General features: G+C 50.0%; 1 protein-coding gene across 1 annotated transcript in view; it reads left to right on the top strand.

Moving 5' to 3' along the window:
* Positions 1-25,697, top strand: part of CNTFR (ciliary neurotrophic factor receptor) — a 199,180-nt gene that overhangs the window by 118,758 nt on the left and 54,725 nt on the right. The window lies entirely within an intron of this gene.

The following is a 25,697-nucleotide window of genomic DNA, read 5'->3' as shown; positions in this document are numbered from 1 at the left end:
TCTATGCATCCTTGGGCTCTGTGAAATTGAGGAATCCAGCCAGAGTGCCCACTGAGCTGCCTTAAATCCAGTTGGGTGGGTTTACATTGCCACAAGCTTCCAGGTTGGACACAAAGCACCAGGGTTTGGCGGCACATCCTCATTGCATGGGCACAGCCACTCTCTGGACACGGAAGGATCTTGCTGGCTGGTGTTCCAGGAAGGTCCCCAACCCCTTCCCAGGGTGCCTGCTCAAAGCATTTGGGTGCTGAGCTGTATGGGATGGTGGTGTGATGCTTCCTGCAGAGAAGCAAAGCTGCTCTCTCCTGCTGTGCTTGCAGGATCACTGCCTGGGGAGCTTTAAAGGACCTGGCAACAGGACAGCAGAGCATCCTTTTGATGCTTTGAATAGTAACCCAGGCCTGCTGCACAGGGGGGTGCACAAAACACAGAAGTGCCAGGTACTTCAGGGTTGCACGCACTTGAATTGCGTTGTCTAGAGAAGAACAAATGCTGCTGCTCACCAGTGAGCAGGACCACACATTTTGCCGCTGACAGCTGGTGCAGAGCTGCAGTCACTGTCACCTTCTGCTCTGTGATACAGCAGGATTGAGGGGTTCAGCAGCATAGCCTCCCATGTCCTCGTGTCCCTCATGTTTCCCCTGCCTGCCTGTGTCTGGGAGGGAGATTTTTGGGGCACCAGCTCAAAACTGAAGCTGCTGAGGCCTGTGTGCATCAACAACTGCCTGAATGGAGTGTGAGAAGTATGGCAGGGCTCTTCCCATCTGTAGCAGCTTCACTGGGTGACAAAAAAGTGTACAGGGTCAGAAAATTAATTACGAGACAGTAGAACACCTTCAACACTGCCCTCAATCTGTCCCTCCCGGGCACCTCTCTGAAATTCCAAGGTTTGCTCTGGGCAGGAGCTTTGGAGCAGCAGATCTCCCTCCCTGTAGCCTCGGAGAGGCTGCACACAGGCAGGTCAACACCAGAGACCCAAATCTTGTGCCCCGTGCCCCCCAGCCAGAGCTCATCCCCTGCCCTGCTGCAGCCTCTCCTCACCAGCCGAGCCCAGAGCTCATCCTCCACCAGCCGGGCACTGGGGCTGGAAGTGCACAGCAGGAATGGGGCTGGAAGTGCACAGCAGGAATGGGGCGGGAGGATGGTTTAATCCCACTGGTGGCAGGGACCCGGTGGAGTGGTGGGGAGATGCTGGCACAGAGTCCATTTATCATGCACTTGAGGCACGTTCGACTTTAATAGCTCATGAAGCACTCTAAGAGATGCATTAGCACTGAATACTTGAGTGAGGAGGATGTGACAAGCTGTTAAGTGAGCATGAGCACGGCGGAGGGAGCCTGGCCACCCTGTGCTGGCTCTGTATGCACCACGGTGATTACTGGAGCGTCCTGCAAAGTGCCACATGAATTAATAAAAGCAGCGTCAGGCTTGGCGAAGGTGAGGCTATTCATGTATTAACCCCTCTGCTGCTCGCCTTTAGTCCTTCTCCTTGGAGCTGGCAGAGCATCTGTCTGGGATGCAGAAGCCTGGGACGATCCCCAGTTAGGGAAGGGAGTGGAGGGGCTCAGAGGTCAGTGGGTTTGGGGTTTCTGTGGCCTTTGGGGTGGCAGAGCTCCCTTGCTTTGCATCCCTGGCAGGCTGCTCAGGTTTCATGTGCATCACACAGCTGGGGACTGAACTTCCCAGGGGATGGGCACTGGGTGGTGGGAGACCAGAGACATCCATCAGGGCAGCTCCAGGGGCATGCTCAGAGCATCTAATGTTCTGGCTCTAGCAGTGGGTTTGGGCTGTCCTGCTGCGGGGAGAGGTAGAGGGGCAGTGGAAGAGGGTGTGCAGGACTGTCATCCCCAGTGCATGAGTAATCAGCTTTAGATGGGGCTGCCAGATTGGGCCAACCTGCCTGCAGAGATGGGCATTGCCCTGGACAGCCACAGGCTGTCCCCATCCGCACAGATCCAGCTGGCATGGAGGGATGGATGTGATGGTGTTCACAGGGGTCCCAGGACGAGGGAAGAGACATGAATCTTGACTCATTTTTTGAGAAGGCTGATTTATTATATTATAATATGTATTATATTAAAAGAAAATTATATATTACAGCTATACTAAAAGAATAGAAGAAAGGATTTCATCAGAAGGCTAGCAAGGAATGAAAAGGAATGATAATAAAATCTTGTGACTGCTCACAGCCTCAACACAGGTGGCTGTCATTGGTCGTCAAGTAAAAGCAATTTTACATGCTGGGTAGACAATTCTCTACATCGCATTCCAAAGCAGCAAAACATGGAGAAGCTGAAACTTCTCAGGAGAAAAGATCCTGGCAAAAGGATTTTTTATAAAGTATGTCTGTGACAGATGGACAGGAGCTGCAGGAAGAATGGGAGAGCACAGAGCAGGCAGAACAGGCTGAAAACCTGAAGAGAAGGGGAGAGCCTTGGGCCCTCTGTAAGGAATCAAAGAATGGTTTAGGTTGGAAGGGACCTAAAGATCACCAAGCTCCAGTCACACAGCCATGGACAGCAACAGCTTCACTAGACCAGTTTGCATAAAGCCCCATCCAGTCTGGCCATGAACACTTCCAGGGATGGGACATCCACAGCTTCTCTGGGCAGCCTTCACCAGTGCCTCATCATCTTCACAGTGAAGGATTTATTCCTGATATCTAATCTAAACCTACTCTTTTTCAGTTTAAAGCCATTACGCCTTGTCCTGTCACTGCATGTCCTTGTGAGAAGTCCCTCCTCAGGTCTCTTGTAGCCCCTGTATGTACTGGACATTCATCCCAAAGCCTTCTCTTCTCCAGACTGAAAAACACCAAGTATTTCAGCCTTTCCTCATAGAAGAGGTATTCTAGCCCTCTAATCAACTTCCCATTATTGTGGATAGCTCAGTTTTCCTTCGTGTGTTTCGTTCTCCAGGCAGTGGCTGCTGCCAATTTATTTCAGAATGGAGGAAGGTGCTGGGGGAAGCCGAGCAGAGCGCGGATGCGATTGCTGTCTGCTGTGACACTCACACCTTTGGTTGTCCAAGGCCTCCACTCTGTGAGAGCAGAGCTGGTTGGGGTCCCTGCAGTGCAGTGACCTCCTCCCTAGCAGGGTCTGGGTTCCTTCAAAGGTCTGGGAGAGGTCACTGCACAAGCTTTGGGGTTTAACCCAAGCTCTTATGTGGGAAGTGTGTGTGTGGCAGAGATATCTCACCACATGTCAGGCTACAAAGTGTACTTGCGTGGGTGATTTCAGCTTTTTGTACTGAGTGCTCTGACTGCCTGTTGCTGGACTTACTTATTGCACCCAATGCCTAAGGCAGTCCTGGAAAGAGGGAGCTCTGCTGTGACCAAGGTGTCTTCCCCATCCATCAGCCCTGCCAGAGTTATGTCCACATCTGTCCCAGATTGAGATTTCTTTGCTTTTAAAAGAGGAGTAATTCTGCTTTATTGATCCTCACCTTGCTGAATTAACTCATGTTTAAACAATAATTATGTTTTCACCCAGGAGAGGAGACAAAGAGATAAAAGGCTCTGGAAATGAATGCACTTCAGATGCCACATGCTGGGGTTAATTTATTGATGGGTGAAGAAGCTCCCATCTCCTCTCTTCCTCACCAGCTACAAGCAATTAGCCCCCATCATTCCTCAGCCGAGGAAAAGAGAGATTTTGTTTCATTACTCTCCGTTTTTTCTTGCTCTCTTAAGCCCTGACTAATCTTTTGCAGTCGGTTCTGCTGCAAAGCCTCCCGGGGGCTCCAGTTTGCACATACCTTGTTAGAAATGCTGCTACAATGACAAAGCCCGGACCAGTAAATAGCCTTCAAAATGCACAGCAAAGCCAGGCAAATTGGCTTTTCAAAGAGAAACCAGCTGTAGATAGGAAAATCTCTTTCCCCTTCTAGAATTGCCCAGCCTTGTCTGTGTTGCATTTTTTGGCTGACAGGGGTGTGACCAGCTCTTTCTGCACTTCGCTTCCTCCAAGTAAGTGAGCCCATGCCAGGGAGTGCCATCTGCCTGGCACGCTTAAACCAGACACTTTGAATTTGGAGGTGTTCTCTGGATTTGCTGTGTAGAGATGGTTTGTACATTCACACCAGGCTGTGTGTTTTGTTTGTAGACATTTGTGTAGGCTTTGGTTGCTGTGCAAATGCAGTTGAGTTGAGGTGACTGGATTCAAGAGGTGTGATGGGGTAGCCTTGTGCATGCAGCCTAAGATGGCTCTGCAGGAGTGCTATCTACAAATATACATTCATAAGTATATTTGAAGTATCTCCTCTCCTCTCCTCTCCTCTCCTCTCCTCTCCTCTCCTCTCCTCTCCCCTCCTCTCCCCTCTCCTCTCTCCTTTCTCCTCTCCTCCCCTCCCGGCACTGTCACAGTGTCCTTCAGTCATGCATTAAGTGACATGACAAACATCTGTCATGTGTTGTTTGTTTGTGCACCCATTCCCCAGGGTGAGTTGTGTGTGCAACAGAGTGATATGGAATCTTTGTAATTGCCAGGGCACAGGCAGTTGCTGGGGCAGGCGAGGTCAAAGGAACTGACGGTGTGTGCAGAGTGGCTGGCTGGGAGGCTGGAAGTGGTTCCTTCTTCCAGGCTCAGGCTGGGGCCACTTCAGGAAAAAGCTCTGTATTCTCATTACATAGCACCTTCCTACCTCCCATGACACCTCCTCCTCCTGCCTCTGGCCAAGTCTTGCTCTCAGCACTGCTACTTTATCTCCAAGTGGCTCCTGACAAAGCCTTATCAGTGTTGTCCTCCCCAGGACACCGTCCTGCATTCTGCCAGTCTGACCTACATTCCTCCACTGGAGATGAATGGACTTGTGTTTGGCTGCATAAAGCACATGCTCATGCCGAGGGAAGGCTCGTATATTAACTGCTCTGGACTCTGTGTGTCATGGACTCATCCCTCCCATTATATACATCAGCCCTTGTGTCACTGGCAAACTTTGCCAGCAACAGTTTTATGTTGCCTTCAAGATAATTGATAAGACGAGTGATTAGCAATTGGCCAAGAACATATCCCGGCGGGACCACACTGGGAACACCCTCCTGCAATGATGATTCCCCATTAACAATTAATTCCCCATTGGCAATTACATTTTTTAATCCTTCCTGTTATAACTCTGGATGCTCTCATTATCCAGCTGGCTGAAAATACCAGCCTCACTCCACACTGCAGCCCCATTCAGCAGAGCCTGCTTAAATCATTCTGAAGGCTGCCGTTCAAGGGCAGGCACCTGCTCTCTGCCTCTTCTTGCTCATTGCTGCTCACAGCTGAGCTAGCCCAGGCTCGTGGCCATCCGCTGGGATCCAGCATTTTCCCAGTGGGATTACTGCATCTGCTGGGGGACAATCTGCTGGCTCATCCCGTGCTGGCCAGAGGTACAACCTGGCTGTAATTCAAGCTGATGCCTTTCCAAGGAAGGTCCATCATCTCCACCCTTGAGCATTCATTACTGTGATGGTGTTCCCACTGCCTCCCCATCTTCTCTGCCAGCCCACAGCTGCAGGGAAGCAGAAGAGACAGCAACCCCACCTGCAGGGACACCCCAACTGCAACCTGTTGGACTCTGCTGCACAGTGTTGGGGTGTTTAAGTCACCTTTGTTGCTCTGATCTTCCCTGGTGAAGATCAGAAGAAGAAGAAGTATCCCGGACCCAAACCGGCACAAACATCTGCATCCTCCCCTTTCCATTTCTACCCCTCTCTCTGTTCATGAGCACCTGGCTTTTATTTTTCTTTTTTTTCCCAGCACAAGATGCATCTCCCGAAAGGTTCTCTGCCTGCAAAATAAAAGAAAACAGCAAAAATAGCCCAGGGTCCTGGAACAACTTTTTCTATTACTGGACATCCCCCTGAGCTCAAGTAGATTTCCTGCCCAGACACAGAGTGAATTACGGCCAAGCTCTAGGCAGCTGACCTTGTGGTCAGCCAGAGCAGAGGCTTGCTAATAAATGTGGTCAGCCCCCACCACAAACAGCCTATTTTTAGTGCCTGTGCTTTCTTGCCCACTGCCTCATCATTCCATGGGTTCCAGAGCCGAGCATCCCACAGGGGTCCAGCCAGCAATGCAGGATAGCCCTGTCAGAAGCACATCCCAGGCTTGCTCCTCTCTCCTTGGAGCTGGGAAATCAAGAGGGTTCATTTCCACAGATTGCCTGTTAATTTTGTGCTGCAGAGAGTCGCTGGTGTGCAGCACAGCGTGGCCTGTCCTGCTGGGACACACTGCTCGTGCCTGTCAGACAGGGATTGGAGAGCTCACAGCTCTTACCTGTGAGTGAAAAATAACCACAGGTCAGCAATAAGATTGATATCCCATTGTGCTAAGTGCTGGCGGATGCAGGAGGTGAGATGTTCTAGAAGTGCAAGTGGGGGAGAGAAGGGAGGGACAGGAGTAGAGGGACTGGCAGTGAGGTGAGAGGAAACACAGCTTGATGGTTCAGGGCTTTGAAGTCTTGCTTTTTGCAATTTACCAGAGTTTGCGAAGAAGCTGCCTGCTTTCCATGTACAACTCTGGAGTCACTGGAACTGAATTTGCCACTTTCTGGAAATTGAAGTAGTTGTTCGAAATGGAGCTGATGAAGTTCTGGAGTAAAGTGGAGATCTGTCCCACGTGAGCCATCCAAGAGCTTGGAAGGAAACCTAGCTGGCAATATCTGTGATGCTAGCAAAAAAGGGAACTCTTCCCAAAAATAGGATCTGTGTATTGAAGCAGATCACAAATCTGCAAAAGAATCAAAGACATAAAATAAAAAAGAAAACACAGCTTTGGAGGGTGGATCTATCCGGGCTATGTACAAGCCTGTGATCCCACAAAACCTGTGAAAGTAGTTCATGTCTGTGGTGAGAAGAGGAAACTGCCAGGAGGATCACAGTCTGCCAGGACTCATTAGTTCTGCCAGTGTTAAGGAAAAACATGTCTCAGTCGTTTCTTAGGCTTCATTACACATCAACAGACAACAGAGGAGGAGGAATGGGATTTGTAGTCCAGCACCCAGACTTCTGGAGAAGCTTCAAGTGGAAGAATTCTGCTAACGCAGGGCAATGCTGCCACAACCCCAGGGACAGAGGGAGGACCTGCCTGGCTGTGGCTGTGCAGAGAGGGCAGCACTAAATTTGTGGATCACCTGCATACGCCAGAGAGTCCTTGCCAATAAATCCTTGTTGAAACCCAGTGCTGAGCAAGGCCTGCTTGCTGGGGAGAGGCTATGAGGAAAGGTTTGGATTTCCTCTTGACATGGCATTGTCCTGCTGTATGGAGCAGGAGCATGGCTTCCTCTGCTGACAGTAGTGGTAAATGGACACATTGCCACAGCAGCTGGGAGCCCCCAAAGGCTGATAGAAGCCAAAATCTCATTTACACAGATTTTCAGCCCTTAGGAAGCCGAGGTTTAGTCCAGCAGAGAGGGAATAGCCGTGGACCTTGTTCTTTATGTGAGCACTGACTGCTGAAGAAGAGCTGTGTCCTGTCGAGCACTGAGCTCCTTTTGGTGGGGGGGAAAGCAATCCTAATCCTTTCCTTACAATCTCAAAGTCTTGCAGAAATGGAAGATCACATAAAACTGTGACAGGTGAAGTGGAAACCTTCAGTGCTTCAGGGATTTGGCTTCAATTAGCTTCCAAAAGCTCGGAAAGGTCTCACCTCATAAGTCACATGTGGCCATCCCAGTGAACCAAATATCTCATATTTCCAGAGCAGCCTGCTCCCACCAGCCCATGTGTCCAACAGAACTTGGACTGAATGTAACGCTTATTATTTATCCCATTTGAAGAGTTTCCAGTGTCTGGATGCTCTGAGACTGCAAAGCCAATTTCCAGCCAGGCTCAAAGAGCAAAATGTGGCAGCCCTGGGGCAGCTCTGGGCACCACTTTTAGGAGCTCACAACCTCAGCAGTGGGTGCTGCCAATCCTCCCCAGGACATGTCACAATAGCTGTGTGTGGCAGAACCCAGGACCAAAAAGTCAGGAAAGGCTGAGACATTCAGGTCCTGCACATCCATTTGTAGTGTTGGGCATGGAATCACTTGCTGCTATCTTCAGCCCACCTGTGACACATCTGGGAGCAAGCAAAGCCCTGGACAATGGGAATGCAGGCACAGCAAGACTTTGAGTACAAACACCATCCTCTCTGCTTCCTCAGGATTTTCTGGGGTGGGAACAGAGCAAAGATACCATGGAGCATATTCAGGAGTGCAGTTGCTGGGACACAATGTCCACAAACCTGTGTTATCAGAGTCCTTGGTGGGGTTAATCTCTCTGAGCAGACACTGTGCTTCTGTGGAAAGGGAAATACCAGATTCGTAATCAGGCCTGGAGATGCTGGAGTGTAAAAAGTATACAGTACAAGTTGCAAGATGTGCAGTCTGTGCTGTGGATGAAAAGAGCGTCTTTCAGGATAAGTGGCCTTGGGCAGCACTAAATGGGGTGGATCCATGCAGAGAAGCCAATATAATTGTGGCATATTAAAAGGAGAAAGAAAAGAGGGATTGAGGAGGGGCGGTGGCAGGCTCGTTACAGAGGGAAAAAGCGATATGTGTCACCTTGTAATGGCTGCTCCTGGAAGGCCCATCAGGTGGAGAAGTGAAGTGAAACCACAAGGCAATTGACAGTGATGGAGGCAGGAGGGGTTACAGCAGTATTAGTCCTGTATGAACCATTGATCTCTTGGTGTACAATTTGCTGGAAAACACTGCTATGCAGGCTCAGCTGTTAGCAGGTGCTAATTGAAGCCGAGCAGTCTGGAGCCTCATTGCACTGCCTTCCCTTGATTAGACCAACACTGGGGAGGCTGGTGCTGGGGAAAGGGATTTGTGGGTGTGTTTCACAGCACGGGGATAAAACAGCCTTCGTCTCTACTGAAGAGACAAGAGGAAGGAGATAGAATATTCTCCGTACACAGTTGTCTGCACCTGTGTGCAGGGAGTGTCCCTGGCAAGACACATCCGCTTCTCAGTTCAAAATTCCCCATGGATGGGGCAAAACCTCACCTCAGGGTGCAGCAGTTGACAGAAAGGTAGTGCCTTTCGTGCCAGGTTCCACACATTTGGTCTTCCTAGCTTTTTTGTTTTGCAAAGCCTGCAGCACTTCCCCCAGAGCACACCTGTGTTAGCAGATTTAAGTCATTTGCCAGTAGCCAGGCTCTTCTTAGTTATCCATTCTGGAGCTTTGCAAAACAGCCAGAGGTCTACAGAGCTGATGCTAGAAAACATTGACCTGCAAGGCGGGGAGCCTGTGGGATTTCTGCCAGCCAAGACCTCTGTGCTTTGTGGACAGAGGAGAGCTGGCACCAGCACACTGAGGGATTAACTGGGATGCACAAGCAGGGCTGCAGCGTGTGGCCCATCTTGCCTGATTCCTGCTGGATTTGCTGAGGTGTTTTGAGGTGTGCCCACGAGGGCATGCATTTCTGATGTCCAGGCCTTGGGTGTGCTGCTGAATATCAGCTCTGCTCACAGAGGGGTGGTGGGGAATGGATGCCCTGCTCCTCCAAAGGGCACTTCTGTTCTCTGGAGAAAAGTCCACTCCATGCTAGCTGGTCTCTGCCACCCAGTGCCTCCAGCATCCAAACTGAAATAAAGCAAGGAAGTTGATAAGCATCCCTCACAGATGTAACAGAGCTCCAGAGAGGGATCAGGGTCTCATCCTTGCATATGAGTGGCAGGAAGGCAAACTCACAACAGCATCACCAGCTGAAGACTGGGGTGGTGCAGAGCGTACACACAGGGCTCCACTGCTGGGAGCTTATCCTCATCAGCCCCACATCCATCCATCCATTCATCCATCCATCCATCCATCCATCCATCCATCCATCCATCCATCCATCCATCCGAGTGAGGATCTTCTCCAACCAGGTGGTTGAGTTCTGCTTATCATCTGCATTGTTTATGCACAAATCCTCTCCTAGAGGGAGTGTAAATTGAGCCTGGAGTGCTCTCAAAGGGATTCTCATCCACAGCCATGAACTTGAGACTGTGCAGGATGAGTCACAGAGAGCCTCTGACTCCAGCCAAACCACGAGCCCTGGCAGGTTGGACTCCACTGAGTTCGTGGCTTGTCTGAGCTGTGGTGTGGTAGCTCCAGCTGACTGGGTGCTATGCAAGGGAGAAACTGAGGCACATGGGAGCGAGAGTGTGTTAAATCCAGAAGCCAATGCTTGTCTGTCTGGTCCTCTCCTGCAATTTCCCATGGGAAGCCTCCATGGCTGGCTACTACTGTGAGCCTGGAGACCTGCCACAACCTGTGCCAGCTGCTGGGACAACTGAAGAGGCTGGGTGCAAAGTGTTGACAATCCAGTGATGTTGCTGAGGTGTGGTGGGAGGCTGTTGAGCCTTACTGGAGCTCCTGTTGTTGGGGAGGGCGTGTAGCATTCCATAGGATGCAGCAAGGCAGGAGCCTGGTGCTCGTATTCATGGCACAAGTTCCTGTGCTCAGCAGACTTGAAAAGTAATTTTACCTTTGTGGTGGAAAGCAGAGTCTTGTGTCTTTCCTCAGTGTGGCATAGTGGAGGGGCAGATCAGGAGCTGGGATTCCCCACTGGTGCCTCCTCACTCTCAGAGCATCACAGAAGCCCTTTTTGCAGGGCTAGGAGCCACAGCCACAGGCTCACCTTCTAGTGAGCTCCAGTACTGCTCCCACTGGTGCTCCACTGAAGTCCATTCACTCTCCTGGGACTCTGCCCTCTCTCCTCTGCTCTCAAGAAGCCTTCCCATCTTTGTCCATTAACACTCAGCCCTTGCCTTCCTCTCTCTACATCACTTTGGGCACTAAGGCAAAGGGCTTTGCTCCTCCTTGGTTTTGGAGGGTGCTTGTGCTCTGTCTTTGGCCCCACACAAGCACCCTCCTCTCAGCCTTGCTGGGTGTAAAAGCTGTGCCAGCTCCATGGTTGCTGTTGGCAGAGAGCCTTTAGGGATGCCTGCAGGATGCCTCACTGCTGATTTACAGCTGCTGCTCACCAGGGTCTGCCCCAGCTCAGAGGACTCCTCCAGCTCTCAGCTCTGACACAGACATGCCTGTCCATCCCTCCTGGTTTGCAAACAGAGTTTCTGTTGTTTTCAACCCAAGTTGCTGGAGGCTGATCCTCGCTTTTATGGAGTGTGAGCCCTGAATATTCAGGGAGCAGCGCTGAAGTTGGTGTGACCGTGGTTGGCAGGCTCAGGCCCTTAATTAATTAGCATTGATTGTATTTCCAACAGTGGAGGAGGGAGCTGCAGCTCAGGGAAGCAGTGAAGTGTTGCAATATAATCACTGCAGCTATTTCCACGCTGCTGGTTGGTGCTCTTCAAAAGTTACCTAGCTGCTGCATTGGCAGCATGGTAGACAGAAAGGAAAATCCCAGGGGAAGAGTAGCAACACAGGACTTTGGAAGCTGTCATTTTCGAGGAAACATCTGTCTGTATGTCTGTGCAGGGTAGGAGTTTTTAAAATGTCTTGTTTTTTTATTTTAAAAAATACTTATTTAGTTATTTGTTTGTTTGTTTGTTTTCTGGTGATTGACATTGCCTTAGCTTGACTCAGCCTTGTGAAAGGGGCTGTTCATGTCTTTTGCATGGCACCCCTGGGCTACTAAGAAGTGCTGTTTAAGAAGGGGGATGTGCCTTATCTGACAGGAAATTTGGAGCAGGTTGCAGGGCTGGGTCAGTGACTTTAAAGTGGGAGTTCCTGCCCCATCTGAACAAGATACCCCGTGGACAGCCCCTACTTCTATGCCATTGAACCCACTCACTCTGTAATCTGGGCAAATCCAGAAATTGCACTGAGCTCTCTAAATCTGTGGGCTTTTGTATCTATGATGCATTTCTTTCCCCATATTTTTGCAATTTTATTCTTGGCAGCTCCAGAGAGGTGGGCCTGAGCATCCTTCTGATGATCTATGAGAAGGACTTTGGGATGCAAACCCAGAAGGAATACTTCAGGATTTAGGCAGACAGATTTAATCCCTCCACATTCTTCATCCTGCCCTAAATCACAGCTCCAGAATGAAGAACCTCACAGCGAGAGCTGCCATGAGCACTCACAGCTCCTTTATTGCTCTTACCTGGTGTTGCAGAGGTGTCTCCCAGCCTGGTGACTATTGAACCCTCCTGAAAACATTCAGTGCCTTTAATTTGTGCTGTGGCATGGGGCAGCAGCAGCTCCCAGGTGTAGGAGCATCAGGGGGTGGGACGGTCGGGACGGACAGAGACGAGGGATCCCTGAAGCCAGGTTGTGGAGCTTGTGGTTTGTTGCAAAGGGCCTGGGTGCAGGGCCCTGCTGGGAGCTGCCAAACACAGCTCAGAGCAGGACTGAGAGAAGAGAGGGATAGAGAGGATGAGAGGGTGAGAGAGTAAGAGGGTAAAAGCATAAGGGAGTAAAAAATGTAAGAGCATGAAAGGGTAAGAGAGCGAGGTTCCCGTTACAATACAATAAATCTCCTTTTGTGTTGAATATTCTAGTTCTCACTAACTAATATAGTACCATATACAAATCCTATAGCATTTCCATACAGCCTATAAGAATCATAACATCACCATACTGTGTTACATTTTAAACCCTAAAAACTCCTCTTTGGACCCCTTCTGCCAAGCTGGCAGGGTCTGCTCTGACCCTTGGACCTGCCTGCAAGCAGAGGGTGTTGTTTCATCAAAAGGGGATTGCCTTCAGCCAGCCACACCATTGTTTTCCAGTTGTTCAGTAACTGAGGGATCTCAAAGCTTGCTTTCATTTCAATCTCGCTTATAGTTTCTATATTCTCAAAATCTTTTGCCAGACGATCATATTTATAAGGCTTTCCTGTTTCATCTTCCCCAACACCCAGGCTTGTCCCTGCACAGCCCATAGCCCCACAGTGTGCTGGGCTGGGACTGTGTGCTGCCAGCTGGGACTGTGGGGGTCTTCCTTTCACATAACATGTGTGCACAGATGCCTTGCCAGGGTTCTGGAAAAGCAGTGCCAGGGCTGGGTGAGGGGTGGGAAGTGCATGTCAGCAGGCAGAGACCTTCGAGTGAAGCCTGGTAGCAGAAGGGATTAGCGGGTACGGGCTGCTGGGTGATTTAATTGTGTTTTCCTTCCTCCAGTGAGTTTGCACCATTTTTCTTAACTTGCTTAGCCCCGAGGAGTTTTTTAGTGTAACCAGTATTTATGGAAAGGTTTTTGCTTTGGTGCCTCACAGGGAGTCACTGGTGTGCGCAGCAGCAGCCGTTTCACAGCCCCACAGTGCTGCATCCCTGCAGTGCCCAAGTGCTGGCATCCCGAGGGCCATACAGGGGTCACAGGTGGATAAAAAGGCACCAGCTGAAGTTAATTCAGTGCTTTGTGGTTTTGTATTTCAGCAGGGTCAGGAGAGCCCCACCAAACCCTGGTGTCAATGTACCAGGTGTCGTAGATACAGGGAAGGAGGAAAACCAGAGCCTAGCTCTGATGAAAACATCTCTCCTGGGCCAGTCATTTTATCTGCTTTGGGGACTTCTTCTCCATGTGTAAGACAGGGAGAGCGGTGTTCTCCTCATTTTTCTCACTCAGTTGTCAGATCCTTGTGGCAGGAGCTGTATCTTGCTGGGTGCCAGCACCAACCAGTGGATGACAGGGTGGCCATCCCCAGGGGGCTGCAGGCTCTGTGATGGTGTGAGTGCTGAGGAAGAGCTGCCTCCATCCCCTGCGCTGGAATCCCGTGCTTCCCATGAGGGGCATCTCCATCAGGGAGTAAAGCGCTGGCTGCCAATCTGTGCTGGCCAAAACTGATGGGGAGGATCCTCAGGGGAGCAGTTTTCTGTTGGACATTAAGTCCCATCAACATCCAAATGTTTTACAAAATTTTATTTCTCTGTCAGGGGAGATAAAAAAGAGATGAAGCGTAGTTGAAAGAAAGTTTGTCTTTTGTCTGCAGTTTGTCTTTTTGGGTGTTTTTCAGAAACGGTTCGGTTTTTCACTTTGAATTGACACCCCCTTCCCCCTTAAAAACCAAATGTTTTGCAAAGCCTTTTGTACAACTCAGTTTAGAAATTTTGGAAAAAACCTAAAACACATGAAAATCTATGGTTTCCTTCTGAAGAAAGGAACTTAGCTGTTTTGGTGGGGTTTTTTCCTCTTTAACAGAGGATATTTGTAAATTTTGGCTGTCGCCCTGGTGGAGGCAGAGCAGCATTTTCAACTTTGCGGCACCCTGAGCCTGCCCTGGCCATGCCAGAGCTGTGGAGGGGCTGCAAGCCCGGGATCCTGGGGCAGCAGGGGGAATCTCCTCTGGCCCATTCCCACTCCTGGTGCTGTCTGCAGCCGCTCCTCCTGGGTGGGCTGCAGGGGATGCTCTTATTGCTGTGCTCCAGTTTTTCTCCTGGTAACCTCAAGCTGGAGGTGGGGGAAGCGCGGCTTGTTGCTTGTAGCTGCTTTCCGTGCGCGTGTGCAGAGATTTGCACTGATTTTCTCTCCTTAAGGACTTTCTGGTAACCCCCCTCACAGGCAGAGCATGTGGTTGTTTGCAGGCTTCTGCCTCTGGGCAATTTCCTCCTCCTCATTACTACCCTTCAGTCCCTCATCCCTTATCCTGTTCCTGATGGAGACAGTCTCTCACAGCCGACACATTTCAGAGATGTTTTTTTCACTGCCGAAGCCAAGATTTTTCTCTCTCCCATTGCACTTCATCTGGAAATGGGAGGAGGAAGCAGGTTTTGGGTTTGGTTTGGGATTTTTCTTTTTTAGCAATAAATAATTTCTGAATGCTGAAGAGGCAGGAGAGTGAAGCTGGCGTTAGGCTACATTGAAATACTCCATTTGTTCTGGGAGTCTTTCTCTGCCCTCCTCCAGAAAGCTTCCTCTAGTGTTTAATTTTAAAGCAAGTCATTATTATTTTTTTGTTTTCTTACTTTCCAGAGGAGATTCCTCTATTTTGGCTTGTCTGGAGATTTCTATGTACACCCGATTTTTTTCCTTGGCTTTTGTTTGCTCTTTGATTTCTTTTCGCCAGGGTTAAAAGCCCCTAGTCAGCAAGGTACTTAAACACATGCTCAAAGTTAAGGCCTTGCCTAAGTGCTTTGCTGACTTGGAGCCAAAGATATTTTCTCAAGTCCTTTAAATGCTTCAGAACCTGAATTCAAAACGTTTTACAGAAATTCCAGATTTCAAGTATCTCTTGTGCTAATAACAGTTGTAATTCAGGGCTGCCTTCAGATGACTGGAGCTCTGGATATGGCAAGCTTCTGAATAGTCTTACTTTCAGAAAACATGCCTCCCTAAAATCTGCTTCAAACCCAAGAGCTCTCCAGAGAACAGGGCACACTTACTTGTATTTCAGTCAATGAAACATAGCTGGCCTTCTAGCTGTTGTTTTGCAGTAAAACACTTATAGCTTTTAAACACTGAAATTTAGGAAATAATCACAATTGGTTCAAGAATGAATGTCTGCTCCTGAACTAAGATTTACTTATTATCCCCAACAAAGGCAATAAAAAAACCTGCGCCAAACTGAAGACTGTCTGACCTGGCAGGATCAGGAATTGGAGGTTAGGAGATGCTATGAAAGGCAGACTGGGCTCCCAAAAGAAGTGCTGCTCTCTGCTTTAGTCAGATGGATGGCAACAAAAGTGGTATGGAAAGGGAACAGCAGTGGGCAGACAGGCAGGAAAAGGCTGTGTCAAAGAGGAGGAGAGGGAGGAGGAGAAGGAGAATGTATTTCTAGAAGCAGAGAGGCCTCAGATATCAAATAGAAAGTGCAGCGTGTTTTTTTGGGGCTCTGCATGATGAAGCCATGAGGGTTCTGCATGATGAGACCACCAGCCAGCCAGTGTGAGTTGCTTTGGAAATGCTCAGCTGCTTAATGAAGAGCACCTTCTTCACAGGTTTTGGAAAGGGTCCTGGACATTGCTGCTTAGGGCACCAACAAGGAGCAGGGCCAGGCAGGAACTGGCTCAGTTAACAAGTGCTCAAAGAGTTGCGTGCTCCCTCCTCTGAAAGCACTCTGTGGTGCTGCTGAGAATGAGACCAGCCCTGCTGAAAGCTCCTGGCTTACTGGCCTCATCTTAAGCTTCTCTGTCCTGAGTTGGTGTGATCTCCTCTGAGCTTCTGCACCGTGCTTTGCAGATAGATGCAAACGGGATGTATCCAATCTGTGATTCTGTGATATGTGCACATCTGTTGGGCTAATGATCTTCAGAGGTCCCTTCCAACCCATTCCAAGGTCCTGTGATCTGCACAGGAAGGCATGCAAAGGCTCTGTCTGCCCCAAAGCACTGAGCACTTCTGTCCCCTGCTCTCTCATGGATCTACTTCTTGCTTCTGGGATCTTCCCCACAGTGTGCAGAAAATCCTGTCTCTCCTGCCTGCTCAGAGACAAATCCAAAAGACACTGCCACCTTTGATAGTTCTCTGACTGCAGAGTAATTTGTAAATTTGTAACTCACATAGCCTGTGGATTTATGGGGCTCCTGATTTTGGGGACCACAATCCTGCAGTCATGACCTCCATTGTTCAGATACACTTTCCAGCCTGATTCAGCCCCAAGCTGGAGCCTGTCTCCAAGCTCTGCTCAAGATCCAGGATCTCTGTCCTGGCTCCTATTGTGTGGTCTGTAGTACTCCATTAGCTATACTCAGCAATTTATTTTGTGTCTCTGGTGTAAGTAACTCTTCCCAGCGTGCCATGGCTCTGATATGTGCCCATCTTTGCCCCCAGCAGATACTCAGTGTGATGGGTGGGCTGCAGCTCTGCTGGCTGTGACACAGCTCAGAGCATGCAGGTGATCCTTTCCAGGCCTGGCTTTGCTTGAGCATCCTTCAGAGTGAAAGGCATCAAATGTGAATGTAGTATCTTGTTACTGCCAACGCAATTCCTGACCCATGTCTTAGTTCTTAATGCAGCCCCTACCAGGGGGAGAAGATGAGTGCCTTATTTTTAATACTGTTTTGAAACAGCACCAGACTCCAGATATGTAGGTGTTACTAGGAGGAATGATGGTGACTGGGTCAAAAAAACCCTCAAACTTGGGAAAATGGTTCCCATTTTATCAGTGTCCATTCTTCGCACTCTCTTCACTGTGCTGCCCTGGCAGCAGCTCAGTTCCCCTGCTATTCTGTAGCCACATGCACAAAGAAAATCTTGGTGTTGGTGCAGGGGAAAGAAATCTCTCTTTTGGGAAGAAACAAGCCCTGTGGTGTAACCTTCAGTGGATGTACAGGTGGGGAGGAAAGTTGTGGTGCTTTTGTTGAGAACCCCAGGGAATGCCCTGTCCCCCATGTCTTGGTGCTGTAGGCTGCACCCCTGTTTGGATTTCTCAGTCCACCTTCGGTGATGCTTTTGAGTCCTGTCCCTGTGTGCAGTGCACTCTGTGCCTCCTCATTGTGAGGTTGAGCAATAATGAGGAGGATGAACCCTGAGTACCTGTGATTAAAAAAGCAGAGGAGTTTTTCCATCCTCAGGCACAGAATTTCATGTGTTAAGTTGTAGTTACCCCAGCTTCAAGCCCAGCTGCTGCCGATCCACCCAGGGGCGTGAGCATTACATCTGTAAGGGAAAGCCACTGGCCTACAGCAGGCAGAACCCAAGCCAACAGACAGACAGAAAGAGCCTGAGGGGCTGAATTTTAGAGCTATTAAATGATTAAATGCAAGGGGAAAAAAAGTTAATTTAGCATCGCGGTTGTGATTTTACACACCCAAGAGCCTGGAAATTGAGAGCTCTGCTTCTCACACAGGGATCGTAACTTGGCACAGCACAGATTGTACAGTATGTAAAATTAGACTGGAGAAATAGTAAATATGCTGCAGGGACCAATACTGTCTTGGCAGAAGGAGGATGGACTGAGTGGGACCCAACAGGTCTTTTACGCCTCTGACTTCCATAATTCTGTGCTAATAAAAAAACATTGCACAATGCCTGATGCTAATCCGCAGCCCTGAGTGGGGTGAGACGGGAGCTGGGTTGTTATGTGAACAAATAGCAGTCGCCCCCAGAGTATTTGAGTGGAGCTAGGCTGCTGTTTGAGGGCAGGCGTGTGGGCATTGGCAAACAGGGATGGGGAGGTGTGCGCTGTGCGCAGGGCTGGAAAGGCAGGCTGAGGTCAGTGGGGAGTGAGGCATCCCTGTGTCTCTATCCAGCTCTGCCCCCACCTCCCCCTCCCCAAACCTCAGTAAATACAGGCGTCTTCACGCTGTTGCTGGACCACAATGAGCTCTTCTTGTGTTTATGGCCCTGATTTGGGCACCTAATTCTGAATTGTATTGATTTCCCCCTAAACAGCATTGAAAAGCCTGATCTAAGCACTCTTCTGTGGCTTAGAGTTATTTGTCCTGTCTGCATGAAAAAGCGGGACCAAAAAACAATCCTCTAATTCATCCATGGTGTTAGCATCAGTCATTTGGCAGCGAAGGTTGAAGGCTCAAGTGAGCCAAGCTTGGAGGATATTGGTGGGATTTTCCTGCTGTGTGTTGGTTCCCCTTAGTGCCATTCTCTCTGGTGTTCCAGCGCCTTTCCCTCTGTACCACTCCACATGCTGGGGCAGCCCGATGAAGTACAGGGAACTGGAGGAGTTGCTGCTTTGCCAAGCAACTGCACTTCCTCAGGATGAGTCATCTCAAGCTGACTCCGCAAGGAGGCCAAGTGGGCAAGGTCCCATCCAGCCTTGCCTTAGGATGAAAACGGTGTCACAGCTCAGCCAGCTGCAGCAAGGAGAGCACTCAGAGTCCCAGGGACCAGCAGAGCTGGGACAGACATCCAAGTGATGGTCTTACCAAGACCTTCTAGGAAACAGGTCAACACATGAACTCAGGTCCCCTCTAGGGATGCAAGACCAAAGCCTCCTGTGGGAAAAAACTAAAAAGCCAAGATCACCAGCCCAAAAGAATCCAGACCTCTCTGCTGTAGAGCTGCTGAGAGAGAGAAGCAGAAGTAGCAGCATCTGCTCCTGGTCCCAGCTGTGTCAATACGACATGATCCAGGATGGAGGTATCGACCATGGCAGATGGGTGCACACCAGCCTTAGCACCCTTGGGCAGAGCTCACTCCTACCCTGAAGCCATGGGAAAGGACAGCTTCTTTGTGCTCTCCTGCCCATGCGGGAGCTGAGGAGACTCTTTTAGAGAGGCAGGATGGATTTGGTTGCTGTTCTCAGTTTTGCTTGACCTCTGTTACCAGGTTTAAGTTATGCTTGGGGCACCGCATCGCTGTACAGCTCCTGCTACTCCCAGTGAGAGCTGGGCTTGATGGTGTGCAGGAAAACAAGGCTGCCTCTGACACAGAGCCCTTCTGGCCTGCAGCCAGGAGCACTGCCAGTGTGCAACTCTGGGCTGATGTGATTTGGCCGGTCTAGAGAGCTGCTAGAGAAGCTCTGTCCCAACATGGGTGTGAGGAAAAGGCAGCAGTACCAGGACAAGACACAGACATAATTAGGCACAGAGAGAACACCCTCTGCCCTGGTGAGATCCCACTCAGACCAGACCAAAGCTGTTGATTCAGCCAGTCTGATGATATTATACAAGCAGAAAAATGACACTTGAGTTACTTGTCTGAGAAGGCAGCATTCCTCATTCTCCTAGAGTCTCTGCCAGCCAGGGCTCCCCACTGGCCAGCAGCCCAAAAGACATGGGGAGCTGCTGCATCCCATGGGCTGAGCCAGCGCTGCAACAAGGACTTGGCCCTCACTTGAGAGTGTGTATCCTCTGCTTGCAGCAGTGGGTCTCTGTCCTGTGGTTTCCTGATGGGTTTAGCACTGTGTTTTCTCCCCAGGAGGGTGCTGATTCTCTGCCTCTGCACAGCCTGGCTGGCCCCTGTGCATGAGTGATGCAGGTGACATCGTCCTGCTGGTGCTGCCATCCTGTCTGGTCCTGTCACCTGGAGCTCAGCCTGGGCAGTGGCATGTCAAGCTCATGGCAGGGCAGGCATCACACCTCCCCACTGCTGGACCAAGTCCAGGAAGGAACCCGTGGGTTGGACTATCATTTGTGACAATGGAACATTTGATGGTAAAAGTGTCCCCTCATCCTCAAAGCATTAAGGCTCATGGGAGAGGCACCAGCCTCATGCAGCTGAGCAGCTAGAAGGGCCAAGAAGGCCCTTGTCACCCCTCCATAGACATCCCCAGCTGGGTTTGGGGGCAGCTTCAGAGGGAGGCAAAAGGGCAGGCTGGTGCAGAACTGGAGCAGAACTTCTGCAAGAGCATCAGGGCTTTGCCAACGCCCACAGGAGGATGTTTTGTTGTCACATCCAGACTGAGGGAAAAGGTTTTCCTGCCCTGGGTCCTGCCCTGAGCCAAGCATGTCAGAGGGATCAAGTCCCTCCTTCACAACAGTCCTGAAGCAAACCAAGGTCTGCTTCCAGGCTATCGTGGTGTGATTGAGTACAAGTCCTTTAGCACCCATCTGTTATCTCTTAATTAAAGTTTCTTTCTAATTATTTTTTCTTGTCAAGAGCAAAGCTGCTGACACCAGGGATTTACCAAAGTAGAGCAAACAAATGCGGTCTCTGCTTTCTGCAACTCTTCATTAATGGACAAAATTTACTTGGAGCAGTCCATATCTTTGGCTACATCGATGATACTTAATTATGCTTGTTTCCTTACAAAGATATATCCAGTTTTAAATCACTTGTGGAAGAAGTGCCTCCTTAAGCATGAAATTTCTTCTAGTTGAAAGGAGATTTCTGCTGGCAAGAAAAGCTCTGCAAAGACCAAGTGGCATCACAGGGAATAGATGTGAGATCAAGACTGGAACGTGCTTTGGGAAGCTGGGGTCAGGAAATCCCCTCCATGGCCAGGGGCTGCCTCATCTCAAGAAGGGCAGGCTTCAGGAGCTGTCAGACTGCACAGGGGAGTGGAGCCACTGGCATTCCTTGGACACAGCTGGTGCTGCTCAGGCCAGTGGGCAAGGGAGAGGCCATAGGATTGTGCCACCACCCTGTCCCATGGCTGGAGCGGGTCAGGAACATCCTCCCACAGAGGCTGGTCAGGCCACCTCTCTGTCCCCTTGCCCTCTCCATCCTCTGGGGCTCTGTGCTCATCTCCTCCGTGGGCTGATTCATCTCATTTATCATGGGAAGATGAGGAATGAAACACCCTTCTGGTTTATATGCTTGGAAAGCTCTTGGCATAGCCCGGGCACTGTGTAAATATTAAATGTGTAATTTATTCTGTACACAGACAGCTAACTAGCTGCTGAGACAATTATTTGTGGCTGGTTTCTCAGCTGTGGGAGGGACACGTGAAGGCCAGCGGGGTGATGTGAAGGCCTCTGTCCAAGGACATGTATGTAGTGCTCTGTCCCACTGCAGAAGTGCTCCATGTCCTGTCAGAGAACGTGGGCACCTGGCCTTTCTCACTGTGCTGGTTTCCCAAAAGAAGGGCAGGCTGTGGAACCTGCAGGGTGCTCTTCCCTCTCCCCAGAATGCTGCAATGCCTTTCTTCTGCTCATTCTGTGCTCACTCAAGCCACAAGCCTGCAGTGCATTTCAGCACAGCACTCAGAGGGAATATTTGTCCCAGTCTGCCTGCAAATCGCTGTGACAGGGAGGGTGGTTTTGGCCCTGTGTGTGCCTGCTGGATGTTGTCTTGCCACAGGCCCTGGCTGAAAGACCCCCATTAAAGGGCTGTGGTGAGCTCTGGTGCCAGGAATGCTAACTGTCCTCTCCACTTCCTCTCCTTGCTGTTCCAGTGACCCCTCAGGCGTCTGGGCACAGGCCCCCAGTGCCAGTCTGTGGCTCCACACATGCCAGTGCCCTGCAGCATTCCTGCCATGCCTGGCAGCTGCCCATGCTGGCTGGGTGGGAGCCTTAGCTGGAGCAAAGGCACAGGAGTGGAGATGGAAGGTGCCAAGAGGAGTTCTGCTTGTTCCTAGCACAGTGCATGCCAGGGCAGTGCTCACCTTTTTGCAGGATTTCCTTGTGCTGTTGCCCTTCCAGTTTCTATGTAGATCAAGATTTCATGAAGGAGGAAAATGGGGATGAGGTTTCTATTGGATTTCCAGCTGGATGGGTTTGGGAAGCATAGAATATATTTCCATGGGCCCCATGTCTCGGCTGCTTGGTCTCATTTTCCCTCCACATCTCTCTGCTGGATTGCTGTCTGCTGTCCTGTTGGTCCCTGTTGCAGTTGCAGGACCTATCAAGCTGCCACTCATCGTTGCTAGTGCAGCAAAGCAGCTCACAGCTCATTTCACCAAGCTGCCCCAGGTTCATTACTAGAATGTGTATGTTTATCCCACAGCTAGAAGCTCTGATGTTTATTCCCATCTTCCCTCCACTGCAATTTTGCAGAGATGTGGGTAAAGCTGTGATTTCTCCCATTGTGCATCACCATGGCGCCTTTCTAGATGTGGGACTTCATGCTGTGCCTGGCAGGTGTGCTGTGCCTGGCAGAGGATGTGGCCTTTGGTGGCATTGGATGCTGAGGCATGTTGGTGGTTGGTGTGCAGCCCTTCTATGGTGATGTCATTTGACCCAAAGGCAGCATGCTTTGGAGAAGCAGGGTGGTGCAGGCACATGGTAGGGCAGCATCTTGAAGTGTCAGTTCTAGCCAGTGATCACGTCCTTGTTACTGGGAAGGAATCTTTGGAAGTGTCTAGTCCAGAGCCCCACTTGGAAAAGCTCTGTCCTCAGCAGAAGACCAGGTCAGCTGTGGCTTTGTCAGCAGAGCCTTGACAAACTCCATGGATGAGAATCCCCCTCTCTGTGGGTACCTTTCCCAGTGCTGTGTTACCCTCCAGGAGAATAAATTATCCTCCATGTCCAGCTGGAATCTTCCACCAGGACACTCCTGTCACCAGCTGATGTCCATCCAAAAGGGCTGGCCCTGCAGGACAGGCACCATTGTGGTCATTGACCCCATGGGTTACCAGTGAGTGACACGGTGACCAGGAGTGTGGACAAACCTCCCTTCCCTCCCTGTTCAAGGGAGCTGTGGAGCTCTGGGTTCTCTCCTAGCCTGCAGAAAGTTCAGGATCCCAGCAGAGCTCTGGTCACCCCTGCTCATCCCCATCCTACAGCAGAGCTGCAGGCTTCTCCAGCATTCCAGGGGAGCTGTCCCCATGGTGCCCTTTCCCAAAGAGGCTGCCGCACATCTGATGTCACTGTCCCACCCAACTCCCACACCTGGCGTGGGACAAGGGAGGACATGAGGACTTGTGTCTGCTCCAGTAAGATCCTCAGCAAACCCTGCTGGATGAAATGCCTCCTCTGAAGCTGTGCTTTGGGTTTCTCCTTCATCAGGAACCTTAAATCATTGCCTTGGAAAGGAGCATTGCCTTCAAAGACCTGTCTTCCAGGAATGGCTCCCTCAGCCCTTCTGGACGAATGCCAGTGTGTTTGTACTGTGTTTAAGGAAATAACTCAAGGTGACTTTTTTCCTTCCCAATTTAGTCCTTCAGCCACAGTCCTGAGAGGCAGAGCTGTGCATCCCAGAGCTTCCCCCGATCTCAGTCCTTCTCTGGAAATAAGCACCAGGCAGGCAGGAGCCAGGCAAGGGTGGCAGGTCTGTGGATCCATCACTGCACTGAGCCTTTCTCTGTGCAAGGCTGGTGGGTGGTGCAGTGGTGGGTGTCAGAGCTCCAGTGTCTCTGATAAGCAGAATTCCAAGTGTAAGGACAGGATGGTCAATTGTCCTGTGAGCCAACAGGAAATGGGAAGACAAAACCTCTTTACCTTATCAATCGAAGAAATTAGAGAACTTGAGTAAGGTGCTTGAATTCTTACTGAAACTCTGGTATCTGTGTTTGTCTATCCACACATGTGCCTAATCATCTGCCTGTCCATCCATTCATCATCCAACCATCCATCCACATCCAGAGCCATTTAAGTAGCCAGCCATCCACCCAACACCACTCACACTCACTGTCCTTCCATGCATCCTTTCCTCCATTCCATTTGTGCCCATCCAGCCTGCTGTTCATCTGTCTGTGGTTACACACATTCATCCATCCACTGTCTTTTTCCACTTCTGCCTATCTGTCTATGTATCTGGTCCTGTTCCAGCTATCCCTCCTCACACAGATGCTTCATCTTAGTTGTTCTCCACTCTTTCTGCCTGTCAGTACATTCTCCCAGCTTTTTAGGACCCTTGAAACACATTTTTCTGGTCAGCACAGTTTCCCAAAGGTTTTCCATCCTTGGCTTGTGTCAGAAATTGTACTGGGGCATCCCACCAGCAACTTACAACAAACCATTTTTTCCTTGTCCTTAGCACCCCCTTTCCCTTTTGATGTTTCCTCTAGGGATAACATCCCCAAAGGTGCTCTATTCCTGTCAGAAGCAGGTGTCCTGACAGACCATCTGCAGGATGGCTGAGACCTGCCAGACATTCCTCCAGAGCCAGCCTTGCAGATGGGATCAGGATGTGGCCTTAGGCACAAGGAATGCTGGATCTTATCCATGTGGTCCCACCTACCAGTGGGACCCAGGAGCTGATGTCTGGAGAGGGAGGAAAAAAAGGAGAAGCCTTGGAGGTGCTTATCCCATCTGTCTCCACTATCAGCTGCTTGCAATCTCCCAAGGCTCACTGGGCAGCTCGGTGTTTTAGGTCATCTTTTGCTGTGAATTCATTTACACACTGTTCCCCCCTCCAATGTTGACATCAACAACATCTGATGGATATAGATTTCTGTAATTTAATCACAATTCGTGCAAAAGAAAAAGACCACTTTCTATTGCTTGTCTTGCTCCCCCTTATTTTATTAGGAGAAAGAGCAAGCAGCCCTTCTCTATTTGTCCTCTTCATGTCACTTGTCATTGCTAAGGTGTCTGTCACATCTTTGCTTGGTTGTTCCCTTTTATGGATGAAGGGTTAGAGTCTACTAAACCAACTTCACATGGAATCTGTTTCAAGCTTAGCTGTTCTTGTTTCCTTCCTTTGCCTTGCTTCCAGGGATGCTGTGCTCATAACAGCATGGGGACAGGTTTGTTCATGGCTTTTGAGTAACAGTGCTTTCCATTTTGGGTTTGAGTTCTTGTTCACCACCGAGCTGATGTTCTCAGGGAGGGGAGTGTGATGACTCCAGGGTGGGTTCCCGTGGAGGCTGTGGCATATTTGAAACCATGAGTGTGTAGGGAAGGAAGGCTGCATGCATTCCACTGTGCGTTAATCAGCACAGGGTTACTGCCTGGTGGTCTGTACCACGGTGTCCTCCTGCAGCACTTTGGAGCCCAGCTGGGCTTTGGCTGCCCTGATAGCCCCAGCAGCACTCTGTCTTCTCTCTGCCCTGACCCCTTCTACCTGTGAGTTACGAGGGTGCTGGGCAGATCTGATCCAGCTCGGATCTCCATCAGACTTCAGCAGTGACATCTTCTACTGCTACATTTGACAGCTTGTTTTCACCTTTGGTCTTGTGACTTTAGCTGCTATAAATCCTCACAAGGACTTTCCCCATGTGTCAGGGCTGCTTAGTTTCCTTGGAAGGCACCTTGTCAAATGTGATTTTGAAGCCCAGGAGAATTTTGAGAAGTGAACCCCCCTTGTCTGTGCACAAAGGCTTGATGAAGCCTTGAAGGAACCTCATCCCTATTCATCCTCCCATCCTGCTTCACCCTGTGTCACGCACATGCACTCACGTGGTTTTATCCTTGCCACATAGAGCTCAGCACAGCCAAGTGTAGCAACACAGGAAATATTCAGTTGCTAAGGATCATTAATGAATGTCAGCTCCAGCTCCTGTCCAGAAACCTGAGAAAATTCAATTAGGCAGCTGGTGCCCAATGAGCTGTGTTGCCCCACTCTGTTACATCAAACAGCTCAGCAAGCATCATGTTATTATGGAAAGAGAAGAAAA

This window comes from Melozone crissalis, unplaced genomic scaffold (genome assembly GCF_028551555.1).
Source record: "Melozone crissalis strain CALT ecotype California unplaced genomic scaffold, PUWL_Pcris_2 ptg000036l_1, whole genome shotgun sequence".
Taxonomy (NCBI): Eukaryota; Metazoa; Chordata; class Aves; order Passeriformes; family Passerellidae; genus Melozone; species Melozone crissalis.
This window is presented reverse-complemented; position numbering and strand designations above follow the sequence as displayed.